The sequence below is a fragment of the Manis pentadactyla genome, chromosome 6 (assembly GCF_030020395.1).
Source record: "Manis pentadactyla isolate mManPen7 chromosome 6, mManPen7.hap1, whole genome shotgun sequence".
NCBI classification, from domain to species: Eukaryota; Metazoa; Chordata; class Mammalia; order Pholidota; family Manidae; genus Manis; species Manis pentadactyla.
In genome coordinates, this window is record NC_080024.1 from 11,139,529 (window position 1) to 11,158,508 (window position 18,980).

The window sequence follows — 18,980 nt, forward strand, 5'->3', positions numbered from 1 at the left end:
CAAAGACTTAAAAACTACCCATTGAAACAATTACTAAGGCAATTCTTAAAAATACTACAGCCCCAATAGCATTCTTATTAAGGAATACATGTTGCTATAACTTTTCACTGAACATCATGCATCCCACAACCTTGATTACATAAAATGTAACTGGGAATCCAGGTATAAAAAAGTAAAATGTCCTTTAGCTATGCTCATAATATTCGTGCACCACAACTCATATTTAACCCAATGAAGAATTCTTTCAGCACAATGTATCTGTATTTATTTTATGCAGTTCTAACAAGTTATTAACACCTCATCTTTGAGTGTTTCCTACATGCGTTGATGTTTAACACTTTTCCTGTATGTTCACACCGAGTACTTCCAGCATTATTAAGTAAACTTGAACTAACTTGTCCAAGGTCTTACACCCAGAAAAGGCTTCACCTGGATTCAAATTCCATTCTGTGACACCACAATGGCTGTTTTTTAAAATCACTAAACCAGTAATCCCCAAACTTTAGCACCCATTTGCAACTGGAACTCTTGTTAAGACAGATTTGATTCAGCAAGTCTGAGTAAGACCTCAAATTTTGTATTCTCAACAAGTTCTGGGTGACTGAGGCTAGTAGTCCTGGGATATAGAAACCCAATGCACTGCTATTTTTTTGTTAATATTATTTGCTTTCCCGATCCCTGACACAACAGCAGCAAATTAAGTCTTATAAGTTTATTAGAACCAGCAAAAAGTGACATATAAATGAGGAAATTAGACAGACTTAAGACGCAATTCCAAAGTAAAAATAAAAAGGAAGAAACAAAGTCCAGCCGCTACTAAGAGCACTGCGAAGGGGTCCACACATACCTCGATGACTAAATCGGACTATGCAATAACTCATTTTGAGAGTAACCCCGAGTCCTCAACAGAGTTTATGCTCCGTTTGTGATCGTTTTAGGAGCGATCAGGACAGGAAAGGGTTAAATTCACTTGGGTGGATTTCCCATTCCAATTCAGAGAACTATTCCTACTTAGGGTTGTGTTCGTTTAGAGACAGAACGTTAGTCTCCCACGAGCACCTGAAACTGCGAGCTGTGGCTGATGCAACGTCCCTTTACACGCGCTGCTCTCAAAAGGCATCTTAAAGCTCCCGCAGAGCCAAGCCCATCCTCCTGGCGCCGTCGGCCTAAAGCGGACGCCGGGCTGCGGACGCTGGGGCCCCTGGCGGAGACACCCCAGGGCACGCCCCCCTTCTTCTGGGACCGGTGAGGGCGCCCGCGATCGGGGGTGGAGGGGCGCCTCCGGCTCCGCCCCCGCCCCGGGCCCCGGGAGGCGCTGGCAACCGCCCCGCAGCCCTCTACCCGCCGCCGACACCGCGGCACCAAGAACAGGCGAGAAACGCCAGGCTTAACCGATGACGGGAGCGGCGCCAAACAGACGCGAAACTCACGCTCTCTTCGGCCCGCCTGCGTCCCCACGTCTTCGCGCACATATGCGTCATCACGCACGGGTCCCGGATCCCGGAAGCTCCTGGTGGCCGCGGTCTGCGGGGCGGGGGGAAATGGTGTGGGACGCCCTCGGGGCACGGCCGGCACGGCCCGCGTCCGGGGGTCGGGGAGGGACGTCTCGCGGGGGGCCGGCCTCGGCGCTTGCTCGTTTGCGCGCGCCCGCGACTTGCTTTCAATGTGCCTTGGGCGACACCCCGGTAGAAGGACCGTGGCGGAGCTCAGGATGAGGGCTTGTTCCCTCGATTCGTCCTTTCACGTGGATAATATTCCTTCCTGCCGTAAATAACTCCCGCTACAGAGCAGAATGAAACAAGGGTCCTGCTTTCCAGGGACCCGACATGGGGAGAAACGGCGAGTGGGCCCTGTCACAACTGAGAAACTGCCCCCCTGGGCCCAGATCTGCTGCAAGTTCGTGTTGCTGCGTAGAGGTGGCACATGCTGCCTGAAGTGGATGGTGGAAAACACAAATTCCCACTTCGTGAGTTATCAACAGGTGGCATGAGAGCTGCCTGCCTCAGGGGTGAACCTGTGGTTACAAAGTAGGCCAGTGAAACAGGGTTGTGGAGGTACTTTCCACTCCCCAAGGCTTAGGTCTGAGATTGCATTTCCTAGTCTATCCATATAAAGGATAGGGGTTAAGTATTTCCATTAATGTATCATTTGATGCCATTTTAGTTATGGGTTCTGCTACTCTGGAACGAGTTTTATCCGTTGTAGGAGTCTGATAAAGATGAATGTTGTAACGCCCTACAATATGAGAAAACTATCTTGCTATTTGGTACAGAATTTTCTAGTAACTAGAGGGAAGACACGTGTTTTCCGAGGAATACAAGGGCACGTGGTTTTATGCTATTCTATGTTTATTGGAAGCTGTGACAGCTGTGTTTAGCTAGTTTACTTAAGAACTGCCTAAATCAGAAGAGGTTGATTATCTTTTGTTACTGTGTGTTGCAAGAAGTCTTCATGGAAATGTTTATTTTGGAGTTTGAAATTTAAATGAAGGGATACAGGGTGTATAACAAGACTTTCAAGTGATAAGGAAGATTCCTAGGAAATTGCAAGTAACTGTTCCTTGAGCTTTGCAATTTATCCCTTTCTTAATATGCTGATCAGAAAGCTTAGCTGACAGTGAGAAACTACATTCCCGGGAATAGAAAGTCAACCGAATAGGGGGGAAAAAGTTGAGTTGCCTGTGTAAGTAGTTTATATATTTCCCTAGAAATAATTTCTCAAAAAGAAGGTGGCCCCTATATATCCTTCTGATGCATGATCATATGCACCAATTCAATTAATGCTAATCTCATCTTCTATTCTCTAAAACCCTTTCACCTTTCTATAATGGCATAGTTTTTTCTTGTCCTTACCTTAATGCATCAAAACAGAGGTGACTTAAGTCAACCACAAATCAGGAAGTCTCAATGTGGTAATCTCATAAAGAGGTCATCATATATAGAGATTAAGAATATACTTAGGCAATTAAATTACAATATTATCAGTAAAAAATTTCATGGACATTCGAGAGGACAGATGATTCATTGAGCAGACTGGAATTTTTTAAAGTTCCTATTGAAACCACCGTTTTGTCTCTTACTCAGGTCCCATTTAACTTGACAAACATGACTTGGATAATAATGATGTCTTAAACATTAACATATGAGATGAGGCAATCACCAGCATCCTTTCACTGAGACAAGTCTTAAAAATACCAAAGAATCAATGCTAGAAGAAATCCTTAAACATACTCATTATGCAGTTACATTACCTTGTAAGATAATGACTCCTGAATGCTCATGTGTATCTTGTATCTTAATCATGAGAAAAGCATTATGCATAATATTCAAGACTTATCTAAAGATCTGAACAATTTTCTAATTTATCAAAGGTAACCTTAAGAGATTTGCAGTGGCTGTGTTGCTATTAGACAATATAGACTTCAAGACAAATATTTCAGGAGGCACACATCAGTACATCAAGAAGATATAACAATTAGAAATGTACATGCACTCAGTAAGGGAGCCAGCCCTAAATGTGTGAAGCACTGAATGGAGAAATAGACAAACAATAATAGTTTGATATTTCAATATCCTCTCAGCAATAGGTGGAACAACTAGACAAAAAACAGCTAAGGATATAGAAATCCTGAATAACAGTATCAACTTAACTGATAATGTATAGACCACTGTACTTAATAACAGCAGAATTCATATTCTTTTTAAGAAATATTCTCAGGATAGTCCATATGCTGGGCCATAAAACAAGTCTCAATAAATTTAAAAGGATTGGGATCATGAAAAGTATTTCTATGGTTACAATGGAATTAAATTAGGAATAGGTAATACAAAGAAATTTGGAAAATAACCAAATATTTGGAACTACACTAAATTACTAATGGGCCAAAGAAGAAGTAATAAAGGAAATTAGAAAATATCTTGAACTTGAAGGGTATTTACTACTTTAAACATCTATATTAGAAAAGAAAGTGTTGCAGTGCTCTAGGCTTCAACCTTAAAAACTAGAAAAATAAAAGCAGCTTAAACCCATAGTTAGCAAAAGAGAGGAAATAATCATATTGGAAATCATATTATCAATGCAACAGATAACAAAAATCAATGAAAATAAAAGTGGTATTTGGAAAGATAAAATTGAAGAACCATTACTAGGCTGATCAAAAAAGAGAAGACACAAATCATCAAAATTAGGATTAAAAGTACATCACCCACCCTGCCATAATTAAAAGAGGCTATGAATAACTTCCTGCCAACAAATAAGACAGTTTGTGGATGAATTGGACAAATGCCTAGAAACACACAAACTGCCAAAACTGAAACAAGAAAACAGAAAATGTGAGAAGAGTTTGTATTCCTTTCCTAGGGCTACCATAACAAAGTACCACAAACTGGGTGGCTTAAGCAACAGAAATTTATGCCTCACTTCTAGCTTCTGGAAGCTACAGGTCTTGAGATCTAGGTGTTGACAGGACTGTGCTCTTCCTGAACCCTGTTAGGGAGAATCCTTTCTTGCCTCCTTGCTTCCGGTGGTTTGTTGGCAGTCCTTGGCATTCCTTAGCTTGCAGGTGCATCACTTTAGTCTCTGCCACCACCATCACATAGTGTTCTCCCCTCATGTGTGTCTCCTCTTCTTACCAGGACAGCAGTCAGGGTCATTACATCTGCAATGATCCTATTGCCAAAGAAGAATACATTCTGAGTTACTGGGGAGTTAGGACTTCAACATGTTTTCTTTTTTGGGGGTGGGAGTGACACAGTTCAACCCACATCAGATCTATAACAAGTAAATAAATTTAATACTCTTAATCTTCCCACAAAGAAAATCCCAGCCCCAGATGGATAGACTGGTGAATTCAATCAAATAGATAAAGAAGAAATAATACAATCGTACACAAACTCTGAAATCAAGAATACTTCTAAACTCATTTTATTAAGGTATTATTACAGTGCTAAGAAATTCAGATAAATTACAAGAAAACAAAGCTACGGATTAATAGCCCTCATGAACACAGAAAACTTCCCCCAGAATGTTAGCAAACCAAGTCATGCAATACATGTGAATGAGTATATACCAGGAATGCAAGATAGGTTTAACATCAAAAATCAAATAGTGTAAAACACCATTATTAATAGACTAAAGGATAAAAACCACATTATCATAAGCATTTGACAATATCCAACACATATTTATGATTAAAAACTTGAAAGAAAATTAGGAATAGAAGGGAACTTTATCAACCTAAAAAGGGCATCTATTAAAAAGAAAAAATCTCCAGCTAGTATCATAATGGTAAGACACTGAGTGTATTCCCCCTAAGATCAAGAACAAGGGAAGGATGTCTGTTCTCACCACCTCTATTCAAAATTTTACTGAAAGTTTCAGTGCAGAAAGGTGAACAAAATAAATGAAAGACATCAGATTGAATAGGAAGAAGTAAAACTGCCTTTATTCACAGATGACCTAATCCTGTATATAGAAAATCTTAAAGAAACCACATAAACACTACTAGAACTAATAAGTAAGTTTAGCACAATCTTAGGATACAAGATCAAGACAAATTTTTTTTGATATACAAATTAACAGTCTGAAAATAAAATTTAGATGACACTTTAATTCCAAATAGCATCAAAAAGAATAAAATACTTAGGAATAAATGTAATAAAAGTATAAAAGTTGTACACTGAAAACTACTTAAAATGGCTGAGAGAAATTGACATGCCATGTTCATCTAGAAGACTTGGTATTGTTAAGATGGCTGTTCTCAAGTTGATCTATGGATTCAACATAATCTCTTTCAAATTTTAACAAGCCTTTTTTTTGTGGAAATTGATAAGCTTATCCTTATTTATAATTCAGAATAAAAGATATAGAATAACCAAAAAATTTTGAGAAGAATCATAAAATTGGAGGTATTACACTACCCAGTTAAATTACACTACCCAGTCAAAGTTACAGTAAGCAAGACAGTGTATTATTGGTATAAGAATAGGCATGTAGATCAATGGAATAGAATTTCAATAAGACCTTATATGGTCAGTTGATTTTCAACAAAATTGCCAAGGCAAAAGATAGTATTCAGCAAATTATGCTGGGAGAATTGGACATCTATATAAAAGAGACCATGAACTTGGACCTGTGTTTCATACAAGCACAACTCCAAATGGAACATAAGGCCTAAATGTAACAAAGCTACAAAACTTAATGAAGAAAACAAAACCTTTGTGATCTTTGGTTAAGCAAAGATTTCTTAGCTATGACATCAAAAGCATGATCCAAAAAAAAAAAATTGATGTTGGATCTCCTCAAAAATTGTTTAAAAATTGCTATTTAGAAGACATCATTAAAAAAATGAAAATCGATTATTCTTGAGATGAGAAATACCAATCAAATAAGGATACCATATTCTAGAAACTTCTAGTCCTATAAAGAAGCCAGATTTCAATGAAAGCAGATGGACAGACTAATTACTAAGTAAAGTTTAGTTCAGTTAATTGGGGACTTTAAAGGAAGAGATATTGACAGGAGATGGAGAGATGAGAGAATACTTTGTGGAGTTGATGTTTGAACAGTATCCTTGATGGGTAAGTGGAATTGGACTTACATGAATGGAGCCTTCATGGAGCCTTCCAGGCAAAAAAATAGTAAAGGGAGAACAAGATTGTGGGAAATCATTCGGGTGACTGATACGTTACGTAGCAGTTAAGCAGGGCATTATTTTGATCAAAAATAAGGAGTGTGGAAATGATATGTCATAGTATCATTCTTGGTGTATGAGCATTATACTGTAGATACTGGACTAAATGAAATGGAAAATTTAGAATAATGAGAAAGGTTAGTCGTAGATTATGGACAGAAAATACAAAGCATATTAAATCCTACTTGTAAAAAAAATTAATAAAAATGCAATCAGGTAACATGCCTTAGAAATTCGTGTAATGATTTGTCTTTGAGTCTTTATTTGGAATTGTGTACTTTAGAAGTCAAATAGTTTTTCATTGATTTAAAAGAGTGTAGAATTAAGAAACTGTCATGATTGGGCTCATTCTACAGTCAATGAGAAAAGTCCTGGCAGTCATAAGGTATTACTAAAACTACAAACAGGAGCAGTGCACTTGCAGTACACTTGTAATGGTTAATGATCCTGATGTTACTATGAACATTATAATTGCATATCAATTTTCACTAACCAACTCTCAATCTAATGGAGCTGAGAAGAGCTGTGATAACCCTAAAATAATACATGTTGCTCTGCAGCTATTTGAATGCTTACAATTTTAAAGCTTACAACTCCTGTCCCTAGATCAGCCCCTCCCTGATTTCCAACTATATCATAAACAAATCATTTTTGTTCTTATATTGTGCCATTAAACCAATGAAACCTCATTTTATTCTCATGTATTGTCTAAATTTTTCAAAAGGAGTAATCCCCTCTCCACAGAAGATGAATAATCCAGAATTTCCATTTCCCTGCCTCAGTACCACTAGAGAGCAAAATCTGTCAGGGAAAGGCTCCCTCTTGGGACTTGAACTCTTGGAAGGACCTGGAGATGGTTGGAGGCCATAGTCATCTCCGCACCATATATGAGGGCTTCAGTGGGAAAGCTGAAGGCTCCATACCCCTCAAAATACCTAGGAAAGGGAAGGGTGTTAGCATGACACCTCAGGATACCCTGAATTTTAACCCAACACTTGACTCTCAACTCCTGCTAAGCCCTTCAGATGCAGATCTTATTTTCTTAAAGCTCAATATTATTTTTGTAAATTATAAAATTGTTTTCTCACTCCTGTAGCATCCTATCTGATCTGTTAACCACCATCATGATCTCTACGTGTTAAGTAAGATAATGCATTTAGAGCTCTTACAAAGTGCCTGGAATACAATGAACACTCAATACATGTTAAGTGTTATTATAACTTCTAGTAGCTACCATTTGTTGAGTGCCTACTGTGTACCAGGCACTTCACCTCCATTTTAAAAATGAGACATCCGAGGGTCATGGATTCTAAGTAATTCACCAAAATTTAATATCTAGTGGGTAGAGGGATTGTTCATACTTTCTTACACTTGTTTCTACTTACAAATATTAAATATCTAGTACTGTCACTGGATGCAGCATTATATGAGATAATTTTGTTTTTTTTCATGTACATGTTTAAAGTTCATTGTTTCATTAATTTTGTAAACTGAAAAAGGTGAAAATAACCATTTACAACCCATTTCAGATTTTGAGTGATCATGTTTCTTTCTATTTTCTGTATTTTTCTATTTTAGGAAGTATTTTTTCTATTGAGTGTTTTGTGTAAATCTTCCTTAATCTTGTTCTAACTTACTATGATTATTACCTAAAAATTACATTGAGTTTACAGATGTCCCATTGTCCTTAGGTTTACAGGGTAATAGAATATTGTTTGAGACTTTGTTTTCTTTCAACAAATAAATCCTAAATAAGCAGTTTAATAATCATTCCTTTAGCAGTGTTTTTCTTTTACATCTGCAAATGCACTTCTGTTTTTATATTAACTAAAATTCTGATGCTTCCATGACTACAAGGAATAATTTTACACCAAATGGCCAAATTATATTTTCTACATGCTTTTTGAGATCTCATAAGGAGTCTCCCTAAACCGTCTCTCCTCAAATTTGGCAGAATGTATCATGAATACTGTATATGTGCTTTATGAAAAACTTTTACGTAATGAATTCTTAGAAAAGGAAGAGCTATGAACGTTCTTGTTAGGAAAAAAATGTTCAAAAAGGTACTGCATCAAAATATGGGAAGTGAGGCTGTGATGACTCAGTTGGTAGATGGATGCAAACTTTACTGTCTGCTCTTTGTCAGCAAGTGATTTTAGGACCTCCTGTGGGTTGGTGTGAGAACATCCACACCCACTTCCACATAGCTGTATCTCCACCACTGCTTGGTAATAATTAAAATCCCTCTTAAAAGGCTTCTCAATTGGACATAATTTGTTTAAAATGGAGGGCTGTTGAGTGAACACTTAGGAGAGAATGAATTTCAGTTATTTGATTATAGGTCAGTGGGTCAATCTGTCCACCTCAAGTAGGTGTCCTTGGCAATGACTGGAGGGAACAGGAGGCCTAGGGATCTTGGGCGGAGGGAGCCTGGGACAAAAGACATGACTGAAAATTTTGTAGAATTATTGCTGAGTTTCTGCCCAATTTACTATAATAGGGTTAGGAAAATTGGAAGCCGTGAGTTGGAGCATGGAGGAGCAGTTTTGATATCACCTATAATCACACCAAGCTCCACTTCACATAATTTAGATTTTTCTTTTTCAGTTTTAATTTAACCCACTGGACTTCTAACCAAAGGATTTCTTTCCTAGGGGATTCTTTTTTCAAGATCGAACTGTGTAAGTAATAGCTGTCATTTATCTGAGAAGGTTAAATATGTATATGAGTGAAAAAGATTTTTTACAGTTCACTGTTTATTTTTCATAAGTATGAGGATGCCAGTCTTTAAATGGATGTCAGATCACGTTTCATGCTGCCAATTATTTTTTTATTTATTTTGAAATCACAGACTTTATAGAAAAGTTGCATAGTGTGGAAAATTCCTGTATATTCACCAAATGTCCTAAGTGTTAACATCTGTTTCTCTCTCCCTTCCCACTCTTCACTCTTTATAATATTCGTATTAATGTATTAATATATATATACACACACACAATTTTTTCTGAATCATTTTAATTTAAATTGGAAACAAGATGCTTCTTTGCTTTAGTATGCATTTCCTAAAACAATAAGGATTTGTTTATTTTTAGAAACTTATTAATCTTAAATTTCCAGGGTAAATCTAGCATACTATTCTATCCATTTTAAATTGCCAACATCCAAATACAGGTCAGTTGTGAGGAAATGTTGACATCACCCATTCTAGACCATACATCTAAATATTAAGTAGAGTACAAACTGTATTTAAAAAATAAATAAAATGCCAGTCAACCCTTTGGACCAAACTGCCAACATGACTCAAACATTTTTTTTTCATGTGTACCAAAGAACAAGAATTCCAACAAAGTTAAATTCATCTGACTAAGTAATAGCCCATAACCTTAAAACTGATTGATTGAATAACTATAATTTAAACCATAAAGGAACAAGATATCAGGATGAGGGTAAAATGAAGGGAATGAGGGGAGTGTGGATATAATAGGCTATGGTAGAAGTTATTGTTACACAAAGCTTTAAAGCTATTTAGGGGCCTATTAGGTTTTTTTTTCCCTAATGTTTTTGACTTACACTGAGCAAAAAAGCATAGAAACTAGGAAAGTACATAGAATTATTTTCAACTCTACCACTAGCTATGTGGCCTTGAATAAGCCATTCAAGCCCTCTGAAATTTAATTTTTCAATTGTAAGATAAAGAAATGCAATTATTTCTAAGCGTATTTCTGACACCTATTTTAAGATGCTAAGATCCAAAGAAAAAATAAATGACATGTAAAAAAAAATCTAACAAGACAATAAAATATTAAAATGTAACTGGAAGTAAAAGTTGCTAAGCCAATGTTTTGAGATATAAAGAATCACTATAATTTTTAACATTTAAAAACTCACATAAGTTTAATTGAAACTTTGATGGAGAAAATGAAAGGAATAAAATACACAGTTTTGCTATACTTGGGGATGAAGAAAAAAGAACCAAGAAATAGGTAATGAAATACAACTCACAATTACTTAATAAATATTGTCTTATGCAATGATGTCTCTGAGAGGTAATTATAGCTCTGGACAAAAAAACCCAAATGATAGAACAATGCATATTTTATATTGAAAAATTTAAATATGTACATAAGTTTAAAACATTTCTATCTATTGAGAGCCAGTAAATCATAGGGAAGAAAAGGAAAAATATATAACTAAACAAAGCCCCAACAACTGTGGAACCAACTCAAGTAAAGAATAAGCTGGTTACTTTTAACCAGGAAAAATATATAGGAAAAAATAAAAGTTCATTCACTCTTTTTAAAAACACAGGATATTACTGCATTTATAAATAGCTTGAATTCACACACCAAGCTTCAGTCTCAGCCCTAACCAAGGTACCATGTGATCTGAACCAACCTCTTAAATGAGGTGATAATTCCTTCCTCTGTGGCTTCTTGTCAGAATTAACTGAGATAAGGCATGTAAAATGTGTATCTTAGTGACTGGCATGTAATACAGGCTCAAAGATAAATGTTTACTATCAACCTTTACATCATTCATATTCAGTTTTCTGCTTTAGGGAGGAAAAGCAAACACCTGAGTAGCCAAGATAAAAGAGGATGAGAATATCCAAAGCCTAGAGGTGGGGCATCAAAGGTCTCACTGCTGTTGGGTGGGCTATGTGCCCACGTTCTGGACCTGCTAACAGGCTCCTGTTTCGTCAACACTGTTCTTTGGAACAGCAGCTAACTCTCTGGCAATGCTTTTTCTGATCTCATTTTCAAAAGTAAAAGTTAATTTTTAAAATGAATATTTGCTTTTCTGTGGACTTCTTTAGAGTAGTTACCTGAGAAATAGAAGAATTAGCAAGTTTTAGGTAGAGTGATGACTAAACAATGCTTTGTCAAAATAATAAATCCATTTCCTTTTTTGTTGTTGTAGGGTGAATGAATAAAGCTCCTTAAAAGAAAAATTGAAACAACGGTTTACTACTTAATTTTTTCAAGGAGTTTTTCTTAGGTCCTATGAAATGTTGTTTAGTCAGTATCAGAAAAAGAATCACCCTCACTGATTAAAATAAAGGCTATCATTTATTAAACCTGTGCTATGTGCTTTATTCATCAAACTACATTTATTCTCTTTATGAGTATATGCAGCAGAATTATTCTCTCAGTTTACAGGTAAGGTGCTCGGAAACAAAATGACCAACACAAGTTCATTGGGACAAAAGTGACTTGGGACACAAACAGAAGCCACAAGTGAGTTCACCCACAGATCGTCAGCTGCCCCAGCAAAAAAAGGCACTGGAATTTCAGGGAGAAAATAATACCATAAGATATAATGTCTAAGTTAAACCTCAACTCAGTATTTTATTAACAGATTTTTACCTTGAATTTTCTTGATGCTTATTTGTAGAGCACATAATCAAGGAAATAAAAATAATGAAAGGAAGAGCTTATTTTTCCAGTGCCAGGTTGTATTTAATTTGGGGAAAAGGCAACATGTTATTCAGTTTTCAGGGCCCCACTAAGAAATAATGTGAAATTTTTTGACTATATTTTTAATGCAATGGAAGAAATATAGGACATAGCGCCCATTTATTATTCTTGGGCTATTAACCAGTGATTGATTAAAGTTGAGTTTTTCAGAATGGTTTTAAAATTTATTATTTAATTAATTTACTTTTTGGTAAAGTACTGTAACCAACAGTCTCTATAAGCAGTATGTCCTTTTGCTGTAAGAAATATTCACAAAATAAAATGTGCACATCAATTAGACATGACATATTGTGTAGTCTCTTAGAGAGAGTTGAGTTAGATGGACCTTCTTTTGATTAATGGGCATTCTTTAAACTAATTAACTCAGATTCTGCCCTGGAGCATGGTATGGGCATCCCAGGAGAGTACAGTAGAACAAGTCTGAATGTGGAATATCTGTCTTCATATTCAGATATTGTTCAAAAGCAAATGGTTTCGAAGGACCCTTAAGACAGGTCACAAACTCCAGTGCCTAGACTAGAGGAAGTAGGCAGGTGACATGAATGAGGCAAGGAGACTGGGTGAAAGAAAGCATCTGAAGCTTCATGGTGACAAATGGCACCTCACACTTGGCCATGGTGTCGAGATGATCTGAGTAATGGGATTATGGTAGACTGGCCATTGAAAGAGGCAGTCGCTTTTTAATTTTGGTTGACTTGAGGCCATTTGGGAATTGGGGCCCTAGTCTCTCAGATCATCTGATTTTTAAGGAGAAATTAGAATTTAAAATTTTGGTGTATCATCTAATGTTCAATGTTGACAATTTTAAAAATACTGCTTGGGACAACAACAACAAAACACCCATGGACCACATCTGGCTGGCTGGCTACCAGTTTGCAACTTCTGATAAAGGAAATAAGACAAACAGTAATAGAAATAATACCTGGAAATGATCCCATAGTTCTGAATTCTCATACCTCCATCCTAGCCTTTATATAAACATTAAAATTCATGTAAGTTATACTTTACCAAAACAAACAGGAAAGATGGTATAGACCTAGGGGTCTATGTGACACTATAAAGCATGTTTCTCAATATGTGAATTAACTGAGGAGTTCATTTAAAATGTGCATTGTGTATTTGCATTAGGTCTCAGGCGGCTCCTAGGAATCTTTGTACAAGCAACCTGATCCCCAGATAATTCGAATGCAGCCGTTAATGTAATTCTCCCCTTTGAGAATAAGCAGGCTATGTGATCATTTCACTGGCAGCCTTAACTTCTGTATTGTCCCTATTCTCCTAGGCAGAGACAGCTCCAATTTAAAGAAGGTTGAGTTTTGGATCCTTTGGATCTCTGCTTGGTTGGGTGATCTAGAACATACCTGTGTTTTGGGGTCATTCAGTTCCATAGTTATAGGTTGATACTTCATTATGACAAATGTCCACCTCATTAAGCTTACAGTTTATGGTTGCTCAGTATACATCCTCATTTAGCTAATGTCTTAGTGGGTTATTTCCTCTTGGTTCCCTACTGAGTATCTGTGTAATGTACCTGATCGGTGCCCGGTAAGTAATTTTTGATTGACTATTTTAATGCATTAATTAGAAGACCGTCAACTAGGCCCACTAGATCAACTGTCCGTGACTGAACTGAATAATCATTTACTTTAATTCATTAGGCATTTTAGTCAAACCAACAATTTGACTATATTTTTTAGCTCTCAGTAAATTATTTGATATATTTTAATGAAATGAACCCATCTCCAAATAATTCATATAACTTCTGACCTTGCCTGCTCTTAAATTTAGGGAGTAAACATATTTTTAGGAATATATAACTCATTATGCACTCTTACACAGGGCAAAAATAGTCTGAAAGTGGAATTGTCACACCATTTTAGACACTGGAAACATTAGCTGTAGAAAATGCTGATGGACTGACATATTCAATGAACTACACATTTTAGTGTGTCTAGGGAAATCCACAATTGAAATGTAAATTGTTGTTTTGGTCCCGTGAAAAATGAAGCAAGTTGTCTCTTAAAAACACTGAGATCAGGAAAAGGCATTAGACCTCTGTTTTCCATCCCATGTTCATACCCTGTAAACAACAGTCTTGGATATGGGGCCCAGTTTAAGAGATTATTCATTCCTTCTAGACCATAAGTAGGCTGCTGCTTAAACCATTTCAAGCAGTGTTAGACAAAATAAATTTTTGACCTCTGAGGTAACCTTCTCCAGAAGATAAACTGGTAACTCCTTCCAGGGCTTGTCTTTGTGCATCATTTTCATGCTATTCTAGTTAATGGAGCCAGCCTTGCAATTCAGAATATTCAAATGTGCTATTGGGGTTCCGGACACAGTAATGGGTCTTGAATTCACCCTCACAGAGGTGAAGTAACATTAAATTTGTCACCCCCTTGTCTAAGTCAGCAAGATGGCACTGTATAATATCCTTAGAAATACTGAGTTAAAAAGTCCACAGGGAAGAAGGTGAAGAGAAGGTCAGCTACTGATATAAAATCAGACTCCAGATGTGATGACCCTTCTGCAGAGGCTTTGAAGCCTGCAAGTCAGCATAATGTCAGCGAATCCGCCTCCTAGCTAAAACCAGACACGCTGACAGAGGCAGCCCCACCTGCACACTAATAGGTGAGCCGTCAGCATCACCACATGACCTAGAGACACAGAGCAGGGGGCAATTTATAAAAAGAACCTAAAGGTAAAAATTGCCTCTTTTATTTTCTATTCCTGCCACCCCTAAGTGTTGACCTTTATTTTAATGTCTGAAGAACCCCTGAGTATCTTATAGAGAGATGAAAATTAACCTTTGGTAGCCAGAGTCCTGAAAATGATACTTTGAAGAACTCCTGGAAAACTCAGTCTTCCATTTGGTGAGCAACTGGAATAAAAAAATTAGTTTTGCTTAGTGACAAATCTTCAAATAACCCCTTTCCTCCATAGGATGACACCCTTAGTAAAACAGTTTAAACTAGAATTATGGCAGTAGAATAGAAATCGCAGGTTCTAATTTTTACTTTTGCCTCTGTTATGTGCTTAGAGATCAGGTCTTTAGAATCAATTGAACTTCATATGCTTCAATTAATACAATATAAAAATTTCTGAACGGCTTCTATACTGCCTCGAGGAATTAAGAAGGAAAATATTCAATGCATTTTTAAAGCTTGGATGGAATGTATAGTAACTGTATTATCTGATGTGCTGATCCTTATTTTAGGAAAAGAATCCTCAAACTAGATGAGAAGTGGGACTCCAGAAGGTAGATTCTAGGAAATTGGTCAGGATGAAATATTATTTTAGAAGTTAGAAAAATAATTTCAACTGTGCCCATTGCAGAAAAGAATTTGTCACATAATTACTGATGGGAAATTAACATGAAGACAACCAGGGTTCTCAAAGTTACTAGCAATTTGAGTTCATGAATAAGGATTAAGGGAAGAAAAAATTAATTAGGTTAGGTTTGGGTAAAAGATAGAAAATAAATTCAAGGCAGTTATACCTAAAAAGTGATCAGATGCATGCACTTTAGAAGAATGGTTCTGGGACGGACATCCTCTATGGGCTGGAAGGCAGTCTGAAAATCCTTGCTGAGTGGTCAGCCTGCGGGCTGATCTGTCTCCTGATGCTGAGCAGTTTCTCTAGCAAGTCACATAAGCAACCAAGCAGATCAGGGTGCCCACAGTGCGACTGCCAGTAACTGCACACTCTCTGGGGGATGGCAAGAATGGAGGGTGGCTTGTGTGTGCCTTGCTGGGACTGTGGCCTGGAGCTCCTCTTCTGTACCTCAGCTCACCCTGCATCACTCTTGTGGACTTAGGGGGATAGGGATCTGACACAAACATGCTGGCTTTGGCTACTGTTTTTTCTGTGAGTAATAAAATCTTTTGTCTTGAGAAAAAAGGAAAGTAATCAGATGTCCCAGCCACCTCCCACCTCTCAGGATTACAGTCCTAGTCATCTTTGACTTCTTTCACGATTACCCCAAACATCAATGCTTTCAAAATCCATCGTCTCCACTTCTGAATTTTTTTCTTCCCTTCATTTCTTCCACCACAGTCTAACCTAACCCAGGCTTCCATTATTTCATTTGGTCTATTGAGACTGACTACTAACTAGCCTATTCCTGCCCAAGGTTTCCTTTTATTCTATTTCTCGAATCTGCTCATGTTACGCCCCGGTGTATCATACCAAGTGCTCCTTATTATTAACAAAATAATTCTAAATTCTTTGATTTGCATTCAAAGTCATCTATGTGGTCTCTCAAGGTTATATAATCACATCCAGTTCAACCACTGAGTATTGGGTGCCTGCTATATACCAGGTATATGGTACTAGATGTTTATAAATGATTCTCAGATGAAGAGGACACTCTTCTCCTCAAAGAGTTTATAGTTATCACTACTATAATGGCTATCATGATGGTTACTAGGTACTAAATGGTTCACAAGCATGATCTCATTTATAGACAGGTTGCATGTTGCCTATACTCCAGTCCACATGGAATGCCTGCTTTTCTTCATGACTTTCCTGCTATCATTCTTATAGTCCCATGCTTGAATGGTTTTTTTCAGCCCCCTTTATTTAGCATATAGGTACTGCCCACCCAAAGACAGCACTGAACCAACCACACAAATTCCTGAGAATAAATATATAATATATCTGGTGATATATAAGAAAAATGAAGTAGGTTAAGAGTCAAACAGAAAATCTTGCCCCTTCTTCAAGAATGAAATGTCTGTGGTCCTCACCGCTATATGGTAGGCAGTAGGATGGGGGAGATGAGGAGTGGTGGGACTAATCCCATTTGAAACAGTGAATGGTTGAGGACAGCAATAATAATTATGATGATGGCTAATATTTATTGGGCACTCATAATACAAACATCTGTTTAAAACCTTACAATGATTCAGTGAGATACTGCTATTCTCATGTTACTGAAACTTAAAACATGAGGGAGGTTTAATAAGTTGTTGACCTTTCTAGTGATGGAAAGCTGCAGAATCAGTTGAACCAAGGCAGTCCAATTCTAAGGCCTCAACCATTCTGTGAATTGACTCAGGTTATAAGGGGACTCCTGGCAAAAGATGGAGAAAGTAAATGCCAGGCATATGCCCAACAGATATCCATGTCATGCACTTCTCTCTCCAATGTCCTCTCTTCTAAATCTATTTCCCAAGCTACAGAAGAGATCTAACCAACACAAAAGTCCAATTTTGTCACTATCCCAATTAAACAATTCAATGGCACCCACTGCTAGAGAGAGAAACCATTATTACACATTGCTCTCTAATGAAATTTTTATCTTAACTGCTGGTTTAAGAAAACCTCTACACCAAATCTAAGCACCTGGAACATAGGGAAAGTTTATTTTGTGACTTGTATTACCCATTGTGAAGAGAGTCCTTATTGAATGATTGCAAGGACATTTAACTTTTATCCACAGAAGTCTATTCTTGAGGGGTATTACAGCAAAGGTCAGGGGAAGCTCCAGGGGGCTAAAGGCTAAATGGTTAAACATGAGGGCTTTGGAGCCGGAGTCGGGAATCATGGCTCTGTGGCTCTAATAGCTGCCGTAGCCTCAAGTGTAGCTGGAGGATCACATCTTCAAAGGACCACTGTGGGGATTGAGTGAGATACTGTCTTAAAGGGCTTAAAGCAATGTCTGCACAGGAATTCCTAAGCAAGTGACAACAATTACACATCATCAGTTTTCATTGTCCTACCCTTTAGATATATTTACTTACAGTGGTTTCATTCAAGTAGCAATACATGAATACAGTATTAAAAAAAAAGAAGCAATATAAAAAAATATGGAAAAAAAGCCCCGTCCCAGAGGAAACCATTGCTAAGATTCTTTGTTTGCCTTTCGAGAATTTGCCTTTGTATATTAAAATGTGCTTTTTTTTTTTGAGAGGGCATCTCTCATATTTATTGATCAAATGTTTGTTAACAATAATAGAATTCTGTATAGGGGAGTCAATGCTCAATGCACAATCATTAATCCACCCCAAGCCTAATTCTCGTCAGTCTCCAATCTTCTGAAGCATAACGAACAAGTTCTTACATGGTGAACAAATTCTTACACAGTGAATAAGTTCTTACATGGTGAACAGTACAAGGGCAGTCATCACAGAAACTTTCAGTTTTGATCATGCATTATGAACTATAAACAATCAGGTCAAATATGAATCTTCATTTGATTTTTATACTTGATTTATATGTGGATCCCACATTTCTCCCTTTATTATTCTTCTTCTTATTATTTTTAATAAAATGCTGAAGTGGTAGGTAGATGTAAGATAAAGGTAGAAAACTTAGTTTAGTGCTGTAACAGAGCAAATGTAGATGATCAGGTGTGTGCCTGTAGACTATGTGTTAATCCAAGCTAGACAAGGGCAATAAAACATCCACGTATGCAGAAGATTTCTCTCAGAACGGGGGGGTGAGGTTCTAAGCCTCACCTCTGTTGATCCCCAATTTCTCACCTGATGGCCCCCCTGCGACTGTGCCTGTCTTAGGTTGTTCCTCCCTTGAGGAATCTTACCCGTCTCTGGCTAACCAGTCATCTTCCGGGGCCATACAGGGAAATGTGAAGTTGGTAAGTGAGAGAGAAGCCTTATTGTTTGAAAAGGTTAGCTTTTTACTTTGTAGATTTATGCCCTGTGGCTTCTATGCCCAGCATTTGTCTTGAGGTATCTTTAGCACTTGGAGGAATTATGATACTCGGTAAATTTGATATGAGGCACTAATTCTATTTAAGGGTTGTAATTAGGAAGGAAGAAGAAAAGTTATAGAGGTAGCAGACAGAAGAA

At 37.3% G+C, this 18,980-nt stretch overlaps 1 protein-coding gene and 1 long non-coding RNA gene across 8 annotated transcripts in view; one reads left to right on the top strand and one right to left on the bottom strand.

Moving 5' to 3' along the window:
* The window catches only part of RHBDD1 (rhomboid domain containing 1), a 118,507-nt gene extending 116,958 nt beyond the window's left edge, over window positions 1-1,549 (bottom strand). The window contains exon 1 of one of the 7 annotated variants that reach the window (XM_036913572.2): window positions 1,431-1,513. The gene's annotated coding sequence lies outside the window, so the exon portion shown is untranslated. Of the gene's footprint in view, window positions 1-297; window positions 826-847; window positions 997-1,059; window positions 1,316-1,341; window positions 1,361-1,430 lie in introns of those variants that run through there. The other 6 variants (XM_036913563.2, XM_036913517.2, XM_036913554.2 and 3 more) reach the window with 6 other exon arrangements.
* Window positions 1,550-1,755: 206 nt separating this feature from the next.
* On the top strand, window positions 1,756-11,768 carry LOC118926553 (uncharacterized). Its single transcript, XR_005030518.2, has 3 exons — window positions 1,756-2,027; window positions 9,299-9,372; window positions 11,612-11,768. It is a non-coding gene; the product is annotated as an uncharacterized LOC118926553 (long non-coding RNA).
* Window positions 11,769-18,980: the final 7,212 nt, after the last annotated feature.